Source organism: Triticum aestivum, chromosome 5B (genome assembly GCF_018294505.1).
Source record: "Triticum aestivum cultivar Chinese Spring chromosome 5B, IWGSC CS RefSeq v2.1, whole genome shotgun sequence".
Lineage (NCBI taxonomy): Eukaryota > Viridiplantae > Streptophyta > Magnoliopsida > Poales > Poaceae > Triticum > Triticum aestivum.
In genome coordinates this window covers 345,241,895-345,256,480 of record NC_057807.1, presented here as the reverse complement: position 1 = coordinate 345,256,480, position 14,586 = coordinate 345,241,895, and positions in this window count along the sequence as shown.

Sequence of the window (14,586 nt, the reverse complement as noted above, 5' to 3'; positions counted from 1 at the left end):
AAATGGTACAGATGGATTCCTTGAATTTTTCTGATAATTTTTCATATATAATTTATTTAATTTGGAGTTACGGTTAATTTTCTATGATTTATAGAAGTTTTAGCTATTTTCTGAAATTATTAAATCATTTAAGATTTATTTAAATTCCAGAAAGGAATTATTGCGTCATCATGACCTCATAGTGACGTCAGCAGGTCAACGGGCGCCGTCCAGGTCAAACTGACCTGTGGGCCCTGCGTGTCAGTGTCTGGACTAACTAACCTAATTAAAATTAACCCTAACTAACTTAGTTAGCCGGGCGGGGCCCGCATGCCAGTGAGTCAGTGGCTTAACTAAAATAGTTATTAAATTAACCAAAAGTTAGCAGGGGATGGGCCCACACGTCGGTGACCCAGGGGGGTCAAATCCCTGGTCAACCGGGCTAATCCACCGGCGTCTAACCGCCGGCAACGACCAGACGCGGCGGTGGCTCGCCGGAATGGCTGCTCCGGCGCCCATTCGACGCGCGGAGGGGTTCTACAGGGAGCTCGAGCTCGTGCGCATCCAATGGAGCAAGCCAGAGGAGCTGGGGTGGCCTGAGTCGACGGCGGCGAGCTCCAAGGCGGCGGTCGGAGTTCGGGCACCTGCGGGTTTGGCGTTGTGGTGCTCGGGAGGGGAAGCTGGTGGGTTCTACGTGCTCCTGGTGAGGTTTGGAGCACGGTGGTGTGCCCGGCTTTGAGCCACGGTGGCTCTGGCCACGACAGTGACGAGGCACGGCGGCGGCGAGCTCTCGGGTCCGGCGGAAGCAATGGCTAGAGCGGCCAAACGGCATGGGAAGAAGAGGGGAACGGGTCAGCGGCTCACCGCGAGTCCAACGAGCGCGGGGGCGAGGCCGGGGACGCTCTGTGGGCGGCGAATCAAGCGACGACGGCTGTCGGTGCAGAGGAAGAAGATGGCGTCGTTGACAGCGCTCCAGGGCGTCCGGCGTCTTGTGGCTCCGTGGTAGGGACGGGGACATCACGGCGGAGCTCGGGGGCGCGTCGGAGAGGCGAGGGGGAGGCGATGGCCGCGGTGGCTCTCGTCGGTGGCGATGGCTGCGTTCGGGTTCGGGCGAGAGAGAGGGAGCAGAGGGGCGGGGCCTCGAGGAAGAGTGAGAGGGGTCCGAGGGGGTGGCGTGGCGCACCTAGCGACATCCAGGAGCAAGCGGCAAGCATGAGGTGGCCGGTGCGTGCGCGCGCGCGTCGGGCACACGCCCTCCTGCCTACTGGCAGGAGGTTGAAGACGGTGGCGACAGCGGTGGGCTGGGCCGCATAGTGCTGGACCAGCACAGGAGCTGGGCCGGCTCTGGTGGGCTGCACGGGTGAGGCCAGGTAACTTCCTTCTCTCTCTCTCTTTTATTTCTATTTCAGTTCTGTTTTCTTTTATTTAATCTGTTTTGCCACTGTTTTGAATTTAAAAATAATTCAAACAATGCCAAAAACTCCTCTGAAAATATTTATGCTGCTTAATGGACTTTTCCAAAAGCACATAAAATGTTTTCAGGGTATTTGGAAATATATTCTATACAAGTTATGAATATAGTTCCAAATGCAAATAAAGTAATGATTTAAATTCAGTGCTCAAAATATTCCTCAAAAATGTTCATTATTTTTGGTTTGGTGCAAAACCCTTGCCAAAATATAACCAACATTATTTAAGGCCATTTTGAAAACATTGAATGCATTTTCCAGGGTTCTTTGCCCCTCTTTTATTTAAGTTTTTGAGGCTTCCAAAATTCCCTCAGTTCAAATTTCAGAATTTAAACATGATGCACACAAGAGGTCTAGCCTAGTGCATAACAGGACCAGGGATGTGACATCACGTCAGCTTGGAATTCGCCGAGCGGCTGGATCCAATAGAGCTCTCTTCCGTAAAAGAGCTCTTGGATCGCATCGCCGCCCTGGGAGTCGCTACAGACTACAACCAGATTGGGCTTAAAACCGATCTGAGAGAGATTAACTCTCCCCAGGTCACCCACCACGTTGCAGTGGTAGAGGAACAATGCGGCGACTCTTCTCCTGTATTGAAAACTAGTCATGTCCGGGCTCCCGAACCCTCCATGCCGGATTCCCGCGGAGGGACGGACTTCGATCAAGCACTGAACTTAAAGTCAGGCATCGGACCGGACTCTTTGGACAACGTCCAACAATCCAAGCTTCCAAATTTGGAAACTTCTCGGCCTTTGAGCGTTGAGATGGGTAGGGTTCCAGACTTAATTCCACCCACCCGCCCAGACATATGCGATCTATCTCTAGTCCGGCAAGAGCCCGCTGAAACAGTACAGCACTACTGGGCCAGATTCCTCCTGGTTATGGACAGGATAAAGGACTGCTGAGAGGAAAACGCAATCTCAATTTTTTGCAATAATTGCACGGACGAGGGAATCTTGAACGCCGTCAGCCGTCGTGAAATTACACGCTTCGCCGACCTGGCGTCCATAGTACGAAAGTACCGTGCGATGGAGAGTTTCCGGAAAACCGAAAATAAGTTTTGGGACAATCCGGCCCCAACCCTAGTCCACAACAAAAGGGTGCATTACACTCAGGCACCAGATACAAAAACCAAAAAGCAAAAACCCCATAAAGGGCATGGAACCGTACTGGAGGGATGGCTCAGCGGACCCTGTAAAATTCACAGTACAGAGGGCACCATCCCAACACACAACCTTCGAGCATGTTGGATATTACGGCAGGTGGCCAAAAGTGGCGAGGAGCTTCTAGCCCCAGAAAACCACTCCAACAATACCGGTACGGTATCAACAGTCTTCGAGACTTTCGCATCAAATAATATGCGGAAACGAACAATCCGCAGCCTCGCTGAAGTCTACCAAGTAGCAACAACAAATCCATGGAGCAACACAGCCATCACCTTCAACGCCAGCGACGAACCTAAATTCCGAACAGCCCGAGCACCAGCCGCACTGGTACTTAGTCCAATAGTGGACGGCTTTCGACTTACAAAGGTCCTCATGGATGGCGGCAGCGGATTAAACCTCATCTACGAGGAAACTCTTAAAAAAATGGAAATAGACTGGAGCCGCATTGAGCGAAGCAGCACAACCTTCAGAGGAATAATCCCTAGCCGGGAAGTGTGCTGCACCGGAAAAATCACACTCGATGTGGTGTTTGGCTCGCCGAACAATTACAGATCCGAAGAAGTCACGTTCCAAGTGGCCCCGTTCAACAGCGGATATCACGCTATATTAGGACGAGAGGCATTCACAATTTTTCAAGCCGTACCCTATTACGGGTACATGAAGCTCAAAATGCTTGGGCCCGGCGGAATAATCACTCTCGTTAGTGATCCAGACATAGCACTCCGCGCCGAAAACAAGACAGCCGCATTAGCCCTGGAGGCACTATCCGAAGCCCTAGCGGCAGAAGAACTCACCGTGCTGCGCTCTAGTGTGAATAGGGACGATGTGATACTCGATAAGAGATCCAAGTCCACCTCCTTTAAACCAGCAGACGAAATAGTAAAATTCCAGGTCCATCCAACGGACCCGACGAAGACGGCCTCCATCGGGGCACAACTGAACCCCGATGTAGACGCCGCACTGCGAGAATTCCTTCGGGAAAATTGGGACATTTTCGCTTGGCACCCTTCAGATATGCCGGGAATCCCACGCAGATTGGCAGAGCATAGCCTAAACATCCTAAAAGGATTCAAGCCAGTCAAACAGGCTCTTCGACGATTTTCCGAACCCAAAGGACAGGCAATGGGAGAAGAGCTAGCCAAACTATTGGAAGCCGGATTCATCAGAGACATCAAACATCCGGATTGGCTAGCAAACCTGGTAATGGTACCAAAGAAGGACAAATCCTGGCGCCTATGTGTCGATTTTAAAGACCTCAACAAGGCCTACCCAAAGGATCCCTTCCCCCTCCCCCGCATCGACCAGATAATCGATCCTACTGCAGGACACGATTCATTGTGCTTCCTTGACGCATACTCCAGCTACCATCAAATCAAGATGGCGCAAGCGGACCAAGCCGCAACGGCATTCATCACTCCATATGGACCATTCTGCTTCAACACGATGCCCTTCGAACTTAAAAATGCGGGCGCAACATATCAGCGCATGATTCAGACATGTCTGGCCACCCAGATCGGCAAAACAGTAGAGGCATACGTAGACGACGTAGTCGTCAAAACTAAACACGTCGAAACTCTAGTAGACGATTTGAGGCTCACATTCGACAACCTCCGAGCTTATGACATCAAGCTGAATCCGGAGAAATGCGTTTTCGGTGTACCAGCCGGAAAACTCTTGGGCTTCATTGTATCCGGTAGAGGAATCGAAGCGAACCCGGCCAAGATCCGAGCTCTGTCACAGCTGGATATTCCAAAAGACCTCAAACAGATACAAAAATTGACTGGATGCGTGGCGGCTCTAAGCCGCTTTATCTCTCGTTTGGGAGAAAAGGTATTGCCCCTCTATCGCCTCCTTAGGCGCACCGAACACTTCGAGTGGATGGATGTCGCCACTGCTGGACTCGAAGAAATAAAAGCCATATTGGCAACAAATCCGGTCCTGGCTGCGCCCAACCTGGGCGAACCAATGTTGTTATACATCGCAGCAACACATCAAGTTGTAAGCGCGGTACTCGTCGTCGAACGAGAGACAGAAGGGCATAAATTCCCTCTTCAAAAACCAGTGTACTATGTATCCACTGTGTTAACCCCCTGCAAGTCCCGTTACCCGCACTATCAAAAGATAGCGTATGCGGTGTTCATGGCATCCCGGAAGCTCCGACACTACTTTCAAGAGTGTTCGATAACAGTGGCCTCCGAAGTACCACTCAACGACATTATAAACAACCACGACGCGACGGGCAGGATTGCAAAATGGGCCATGGAGCTCTTACCATTCGATATAACTTACAAACCTCGGCGAGCTATAAAGTCACAAGTTTTGGCTGACTTTGTTGCTGAATGGACCGAAGCCGAACTCCCTAAAGAGTACGGCGCATACTCCAATTGGATTATGCACTTCGACGGCTCTAAAATGTTGGCCGGATTGGGAGCTGGCGTCGTATTGACGTCCCCAACCGGGGACACAGTCCAATACGTACTTCAGATAATGTACACGGACTCCAACAACGCAGCCGAATACGAGGCCCTTTTACATGGTCTCCGGATGGCAATCTCCATGGGCAGTCAACGCCTAGAGGTGCGCGGGGATTCAAACCTTGCAATATCCCAAATAAATGGAGACTTTGATGCCAAGGATTTGAAAATGGCAGCATATCGCAACGCTGTCCTAAAAATGTCAGCTCGGTTTGAAGGACTTGAATTCCATCACGTAGCCCGTGATAATAACCAAGCACCCGACATATTGGCACGCATCGGCGCAAAACTTGACGCTGTCCCTCCAAACATCTTCCTGGAACGGCTCTTTAAGCCATCCGTACTATGGGAACAAGAGTACGGAAATAACAAACCGGAAGCAGCCGCACCAACCGACACCGAGCAATCTAACATAACCGGCGATTCAGCCGAAATAACACCTTCAGCCCACGACATTATGGCAGTAATCGCCCCGTGGACAGAACCATTCCTAGCCTACCTGCTTAGGCAGGAACTTCCCGAAGACCAAAATGAGGCCCGCTGCATAGTCCGGCGATCTAAAGCCTACAAGGTCCATGAGGGAGAACTTTATAAGAAAAGCACAACCGGAGTCCTTCAAAGGTGTATCTCCGAAGAGGAAGGGCGAAACCTTCTGGCTGAAATTCATGCCGGACTAGGCGGACACCACGCAGCAGCTCGGGCCCTTGTAGGAAAGGCATTCCGTACATGATTTTATTGGCCGACGGCCCGGGCAGATGCTCAGGACTTAGTTCAAAGATGCGTCGGTTGTCAGCTCTTTGCTAATCAGAGCCATATGCCACCCACCGCCCTCAAAACTATACCCATTACCTGGCCGTTCGCGGTCTGGGGGCTTGACACGGTTGGACCCCTTAAAGGGGGAACCCACAAGCAAAGGTACCTATTGGTCATGGTGGACAAATTCACCAAATGGATAGAGGCCAAGCCAGTCAAAATGGCAGAGTCCGGACCAGTGATAGACTTTATCTCCGGGGTAGTACACCGTTATGGTGTCCCCCACAGCATCATCACCGATAACGGCACGAACTTCATGGATAGTGCCCTGGAAGTTGGCGATGAAGCGGCCGTGCATCTCCTCCTAGGAAGAAATCGACCCCTCGGGTAGATTCAGGAGCCAAGAACGCGCGCCATCCTTGAGGGCCATCGAGAACCAGTTCGCCATGTTCTTCTCATTGCCGCTGGCCGCCTCGATGCTCAGCTCGTAGAGCTGCAGGAACTCAGCGGGGTCAGCAGTGCCGTTTTAGTGCGGAGGCAGGTCAGGCTTGAACTTGCTCGGCCAGACGATGTTGCAGATCTCCGGAGTGAATGCGCGGCATCCTACCGTGGCCACTGGAGGTCTTAGAGGGGGTGGAAACTGGTCCTGGTGCACGCACACGGCCACCTCCTGCGACGGTACACGGGCGTGGTGCTGGAAGTACGCGTGCTTCTCCTTGGGGACGCTGCACCACCTAGCAGCTCACGTCCTCACGAGTCGGTGTAGGGCGAGGCAGGTCGCGCCGTGGCGCCACATGCCTTGGCTCGACGATGGCGCCTGGGGCCGGAGGTGGTGGAGGAGCCTCGTGCGCCACATCGCCAGCCGCAGGTGGCTGCTGAGGAAGCGAGCGAGCCGGCTCGGCAGAGCCCCCGTGCGCAACGCTGACGAGCTCAGTGATCCGCTCGAGCCACTCCTCGTAGAGGTCACCAACCGGGTGGTAGTGAAGGAGCTCCCACGCCATGAGTAGAGCGGCCTGCGCGTCCGCTTGTCTATGACGCATGTGGAATGACGAAGCTGCTGGGGTCAGTGACGGAGTAGCGGTGCGCCCGTCGCGACACACCGACGGGTGCAGCGATGAAGCCTTCTGCTCGTGGCCGACAGGGCCCGTGGCGGGGTTGGCCACCGGAGACGGAGCGCGACAAGCACAACCATCACCCGCTGGAGCTATCTGAGCGACGCGGGCGATGACTGCGGCCCGACGGTCGGTGCGAGCTCGGCATGCGTCGGCGATGGAGGTGTGGGAGTGGCGGTGGATCGATCGACGGAAGAGAAGATCCGACGCACCCCTACCTGGTGTGCCAAATGTCGGATTAAGGGATCCGCAAACCCTTGAGAGGTTCGAACTCTGGGGTGCATGCGAAGATCTCAACCTACCCAGCTTGCCTACTCGCGATCCTCCTAAGCCTAGCGCGACAAGCTCAGAGAGACAAAGAGACACAACAGTTTATCCTGGTTCGGGCCACCTTGCGGTGTAATACCCTACTCTAGTGTTTTTGGTGGATTGCCTCGGAGGGCTCAGGATGAACTAGTAAAAAATGGGTGAACCGGCCTCAGGAGGTGAGGTGTTCTTGAGCTCAAGGGAGCTGGTGTGGTGTGTTTTTGGGCTAGTTCGACCTGTCTTGCCCTCTATATGGTGGTGGGTAGTCCTATTTATAGTGGCCTTGGTCCTCTTCCCAAATGTTGGTGGGAAGGGATCCCACAATGGCCGGATTTGAAAGGGAACAAGTAGTACAGCTTATCCTGACAAAAGTAGTCTCCTGTGAAAAGCCTCTGGTCGTGACACCGTAGTGGGCTCGTCGATGACCTCTGTCCTGCCGTCCTGGCGGTCTTGGTCTCGTTGCACCATAATGGAAACCTTTGGCTTATTCCTCGGGACTCCGCGCCTGTGGCTTGCCTCCTTTGCACCGAAGAGGAAACCTGTGCTCTGCGCCCGCCTGGCCTTGGTAGTCATGGCTCACGTCAGCTGAGCCTCGTGAGGTGAACCTTGCATAGAACTCTCCACCCCTCGGTAGCCAGCCTGGGGAGGCCGATCCCCTCAGGTGTCTTGGCGTCGTCCGCCTCGCAAGGCTTGGCCCCTCGCAAGGGTCTTGAGTTGTTGATGCTGAAGCTTGGCCGTACCAGGCCATCGATGGAGCCACGTGGTGGGCCGCAGGCAGGCAGGGCTAGATACCCCCATATCCAGGACGCCGATAGGTACTACTAGGTGTCCTTCAACTGAAGGGTTCATGTCAGACACAGACATGCACTTCATTAGGTTAACTTGACAAGGCTATCAAAATGGTTTTGGGCCTTGTGGCAAAGAAGGTTGGGAGCCGGGGTATGAGATACATTCCCTACCGATAGGAGTTGTATAGAGATGCGATTAGCAAGGAGTTGCTTACCGGATAGGCATGTTGTCTAGAAGTGATGCTAAAGCTCACTAGTCGCATGTGCTAGTCGGATCCTGAATCACTGAGAGTTTGCGGAGGGATGCCAACTTTAGTGGGAGTATTTCTATTTAAGGCTATAATTACTCTACATAAACACACTGCTTAGTGATTGCAAATTTTCTATTGTAGATCAGGGGCACCACCTGCTCAACCCAACTTTGCGTTGAAATCAATTCTAGAAAAGGATAAACTGAATGGAACAAACTTTACCACCTGGTATAGAAATTTGAGAATTGTTCTCAAGTATGATAAAAAGGAACATGCTCTAGAGGATCCACTTCCAAAGGAACCTGCCGATAATGCTAATGCCACAACCAAGAATGCCTACCAGAAATCCATTGATGAATCAAATGAGATCAGCTGCCTCATGCTGGCTTGTATGGAGCCTGATTTGCAACAACATTTGTAAGATGTTGGGGCTTTCGATATGATCGAGAGTCTCAAGAGCATGTTGTAGGTACAGGCTAGGACCGAGAGGTTCAACGTCTAGCGATCCTTGATGGATTGCAAGCTGAAGTAAGGTGATCCACTAAGCCTGCATGTGATCAAGATGATTAGATACATGCAAGCTTTGGATCGATTGGGCTTCTCTCTCTTGGATGAGTTGGCTATTGATTCAGTTCTGGGTTCTCTTCCATCTAGCTATGGGACGTTCATCTAAAACTATCATATGCATGGCATGGATAAGAAGCTCACTGAATTGCATGAGATGCTCAAGGTGGCAGAGTAGGATATTAAGAAAGCACGCATCAAGTGTTGATGGTGCAGAAATCGGCTAAGTTCAAGAAGAGTTGGTCCAAGAAAAAGGCTAAGGCCAAGGGCATGAAGATGGTAACCTCTACCGCTGTGCCGAAGTTAGGACCGGACTCAAAGACCATTTGCTATCACTGCAAGGAAACTGGTCACTGGAAGAGGAACTATAGCAAGTGGCTTGCAGAGCATGGCAAGAAGGCAGGGAATGCTGCTTCAGGCAAAGGTACACTTGTTGCATATGTTATAGAGATTTACCTTGCAGACATACCTAGTAGCTCTTGGGTATTTGGTACCGGATCAGTTGTTCACATTTGCAACTCGATGCAGGGGATGGTAAGAACTAGGCGTGTGGCACAAGGGGAGATTGACATCAGGGTCAGCAACAAAGCAAGAGTTTCTGTGTTGGAGGTCGGCACGATGCAACTCCAGCTTCCTTCTAGACTTATCTTGGAATTGAATAATTGTTATTACATTCCTGCACTTAGTCGGAACATTATTTCTGCCTCATGTTTGATGAGTCAGGGTTATGAATTCAATTTAAAGGACAATGGTTGTTCATTTTATTTGAATGGTATGTTCCACGGCTATGCACCCATAGTTGATGTGCTATTTATATTGAATCTGGAACAGGAACCGGTCTACAACGTGAATGTCAAGAGGCATAAGCCTAATGAGATAAATCTGACATACTTCTGGCATTGCCGGCTTGGACACATTAGTCTGAAACGCATGAAGAAGCTCCCTGATGATGGGCCCCTAACTTCACCCAACTTCGGGTCGTTCGATACATGTCAATCATGCTTGTTCGGCAAGATGACTAAGTCTCCTTTCGCAAAAAGTTGTGAGATGGCGTCTGAGCTATTGGAGCTTATACACAGTGATGTGTGTGGCCCAATGAGCACAACCGCCAGAGGTGGCTATCAGTACTTCGTGACTTTTACCGACTACTTGAGTAGATATGGATATATCTATTTGATGAGGCACAAGTCAGAAACTTTTGAAAAATTAAAAGAGTTTTAGAATGAGGTTGAGAATTAGCTTGGCAAGACTATAAAGCTTCTACGATCAGATTGTGGAGGTGAGTACATGAGCCAGGAGCTTGACGATCATCTGAAAAGCCGAGGTAGAGTACCTCAACTCAGCCCTCCGGGTACGCCACAGAGAAACGACGTGTCAGAATGGAGGAATAGGACCTTGTTGAACATGGTCCGATCTATGATGAGCAAATCAGATTTACCCTTGTCATTCTGGGGATATGCTCTAGAAACTGCAACTTTCACACTTAAGAGGGTACCATCAAAATCCGTAGACAAGACACCACATGAGATGTGGACCAGGAAGAGTCCCAGTTTGTCTTTTCTAAAGATTTAGGGTTGTGAAGCATTTGTCAAGCGACTTATGTCAGACGAGCTTACACCCAAGTCAGATAAATGCATATTCGTGGGATATCTGAGGGAAACCTTGGGATATAGCTTCTACAACCATGAAGAGAACAAAGTGTTTGTTGCTCGGAACAGGGTTTTCCTTGAGAAAGAGTTTCTCAGTCAGGAGGCCAGTGGGAGGACGGTTTGACTCAAAGAAATTCGAGGACCACTCGGGGATGGCTCGGCTGGTAATGAGATCATACCAGAGTTAGTCAGGGAACCCGTAGTGGAAGTGGCGCCGGAACCACGGAGGTCAGAAAGATTGTGCAGAGTGGATGATGTATTGTTCCTAGAAAGCGACGAGCCGGCCATGTATGCGGAAGCGATGGTGATCCCAGATTTCGAAGCATGGCAGGAGGCCATGAGATCCGAGTTAAAGTCCATGAATGAGAATCAAGTCTGGGACTTGGTTGATCTGCCGCCTGGCATAACTGCCATTGGTTGCAAATGGGTCTTTAAGAAGAAAACTGATGTGGATGGAAATTTTCATATCCACAAAGCTCGGCTTGTCGCTGAGGGTTATGGACAAGTTCAAGGAATTGACTACGATGAGACTTACTCGCTGGTAGCGATGCTGAAGTCGGCGAGGATCATACTATCTATAGCTGCATATTTTGATTACGAGATATGGCAGATGGATGTCAAGACGGCTTTCCTTCACGGAAATTTAACTGAGGATGTGTATATGATAGAGCTCGAGGATTTTGTCGATCTGACTAGCGCTAGTAAGGTATGCAAGCTCAAGAGATCCATTTATGGGTTGAGGCAAGCATCTCGGAGCTAGAATATTCGTATTAATGAGGTCTTCATTGGTCTCGGTTTCATCAAAGGTGAAGAGGACGCTTGTTTATACAAGAAGTTAAGTGGGAGCTCGATAGTGTTTCTGATCTTGTATGTGGATGACATATTGTTGATCAGGAACGATGTTTTGATGCTTAACTCAGTCAAGGAGTCATTGAATGGCAATTTTTCGTTGAAGGACCTTGGTGAGGCAGTGTATATTTTAGGCATTAAGATCTATAGAGATAGATCGAGGAGGCTACTCGGCTTTAGCGAGAGCACGTACATAGATAAAGTGTTGAAGTGGTTCAACATGAGTGAGGCGAAGAAAGGTTTCTTGCCACTCTCACATGGTATAAGGCTAAGCAAGACTCAGAATCCTTCGACATCTGATGAGCGAAGCAGGATGAGTAGGATTTCGTATGCCTCGGTGATACGTCTCCAACACATCTATAATTTTTGATTGTTCCATGCTATTATATTATCTGTTTTGGATGTTTAATGGGCTTTACAATACACTTTTATATTATTTTTGGGACTAACCTATTAACCGAAGGCCCAGCCCAAATTGCTGTTTTTTGCCTATTTCAGTGTTTCACAGAAAAGGAATATCAAACGGAGTCCAAACGGAATGAAACCTTCGGGGGAGTTATTATTGGAACAAACGCAATCCAGTAGACTTGGAGTAGACGTCAGGGAAGCAACGAGGTCTCCACGAGGGTCCAGGGCGGGCCCTACCCCCCTGCGCCCCCACCCTCGTGGGCCCCTCGTAGATCTCCTGACCGACTTCTTTCGCCTATATATACTCATATACACTGAAAACACTGAGGAGCACAAAAGATCGGGTGTTCCCTCGCCGCAAGCCTCTGTAGCCACCAAAAACCAATCGGGACCCTGTTCCGGCACCCTGCTGGAGAGGGGATCCCTCACCGGTGGCCATCTTCATCATCCCGGCGCTCTCCATGACGAGGAGGGAGTAGTTCACCCTCGGGGCTGAGGGTATGTACCAGTAGCTATGTGTTTGATCTCTCTCTCTCTCTCTCTCGTGTTCTTGATATGGCATGATCTTGATGTATCGCGGGCTTTGCTATTATAGTTGGATCTTATGATGTTTCTCCCCCTCTACTCTCTTGTAATGGATTGAGTTTTCCCTTTGAAGTTATCTTATCAGATTGAGTCTTTAAGGATTTGAGAACACTTGATGTATGTCTTGCATGTGCTTATCTGTGGTGACAATGGGATATTCACGTGATCTACTTGATGTATGTTTTGGTGATCAACTTGTGGGTTCAGTGACCTTGTGAACTTATGCATAGGGGTTGGCACACGTTTTCGTCTTGACTCTTTGGTAGAAACTTTGGGGCTTTCTTTGAAGTACTTTGTGTTGTTTGAATAGATGATTCTGAGATTGTGTGATGCATATCATATAATCATGCCCACGGATGCTTGAGGTGACATTGGAGTATCTAGGTGATATTATGGTTTTGGTTGATTTGTGTCTTAAGGTGTTATTATAGTACGAACTCTATGATAGATCGATCAGAAAGGATAACTTTGAGGTGGTTTCGTACCCTAGAATAATCTCTTCGTTTGTTCTCCTCTATTAGTGACTTCGGAGTGACTCTTTGTTGCATGTTGAGGGATAGTTATATGATCTAGTTATGTTATTATTGTTCAGAGAACTTGCACTAGTGAAAGTATGAACCTTAGGCCTTGTTTCCTAGCATCGCAATACCATTTGTGCTCACTTTTATCATTAGTTACCTTGCTGTTTTTATAATTTATGATTACAAAAACCTTTATCTACCATCCATATTGCACTTGTATCACCATCTCTTCGCCAAACTAGTGTACCTATACAATTTACCGTTGTATTGGGTGTGTTGGGGACACAAGAGACTCTTTGTTATTTTGTTGCAGGGTTGCTTGAGAGAGACCATCTTCATCCTACGCCTCCCATGGATTGATAAACCTTAGGTCATCCAATTGAGGGAAATATGCTACTGTCCTACAAACCTCTGCACTTGGAGGCCCAACAACATCTACAAGAAGAAGGTTGTGTAGTAGCCATCAAGCTCTTTTCTGGCGCCGTTGCCGGGGAGGTGAATGCTTGAAGGTATATATTTAGATCTTGCAATAGAATCTTTTTGTTTCTTGTTTTATCACTAGTTTAGTCTATAAAAGAAAATTACAAAAAATGGAATTGAGGGTGCCTCATATGCTTCATCTTTTTAATGTCTTCCGTGAAAATAAGGATTCCAAAAATTGTGCTCAAGTACTAGAAGAAGAATTACATAGAATGCTTGGCATAAAATATGTGAATGATGAGCATGATTGCAATGTTGTTAGTATGAGTTCTTTGAATACCCATGATGCTAATGATGTGCAAAGCCACAAGCTTGGGGATGCTATGTTTGATGAATACGATATTTTTTGTCCCCCAAGTTTTGATGAGAAAATTTATTATGATGAAAGCATGCCTCCTATTTATGATGATTATTGTGATGATACGTATGCCATAAAGAATAGACATAACCATGAAACTTGTCCTCATGATTTTAATTTTCAATTGGATTATACTTCACATGATAGTTATTTCTTTGAGTTTGCTCCCACTACTATTCATGAGAAGAAGTTTGCTTATGTGGAGAGTAGTTAAATTTATATGCTTGTGCATCATGAAAATAATGCTTTATGTGATGGTTATATTGTTGAATTCATTCATGATCCTACTCAAAATTATTATGAGGGAGGAACATATGCTTGTAGGAATTGCAATAATATCAAGTTTCCTCTGTATGTGTTGAAAATCTTGAAGCTATGCTTGTTTTACCTTCCTATGCTAGTTGATTCTTGTTCTCATAAGTTGTTTGCTCACAAAATCCCTATGCATAGGAAGTGGGTTAGACTTAAATGTGCTAGTCATATTCTTCATGACGCTCTCTTTATGTTTCAATCCTTATCTTTTATGTGAGCATCATTGAAATCATCATGCCTAGCTAGGGGCGTTAAACTTTAGCGCTTGTTGGGAGGCAACCCAATTTTATTTTTGTTCTTTGCTTTTTGCTACTGTTTAGTAGTAAATAATTCATCTATCCTGTGTTTATATGTGGTTTTATGTTTTAATTAGTGTTTGTGCCAAGTAGGACCTTTGGGAAGACTTGGGTGAAGTCTATGCGATCTTGCTGTAAAAAACAGAAACTTTTGCGCTCACGAGATTAGCTGCCATTTTTTACTGGAGAGTACTTTTAGGTTGATTCTTTTTGAAGATGATTAATAGACAAATTACTCAGGTCCACCAATTTATTTCAGAATTTTT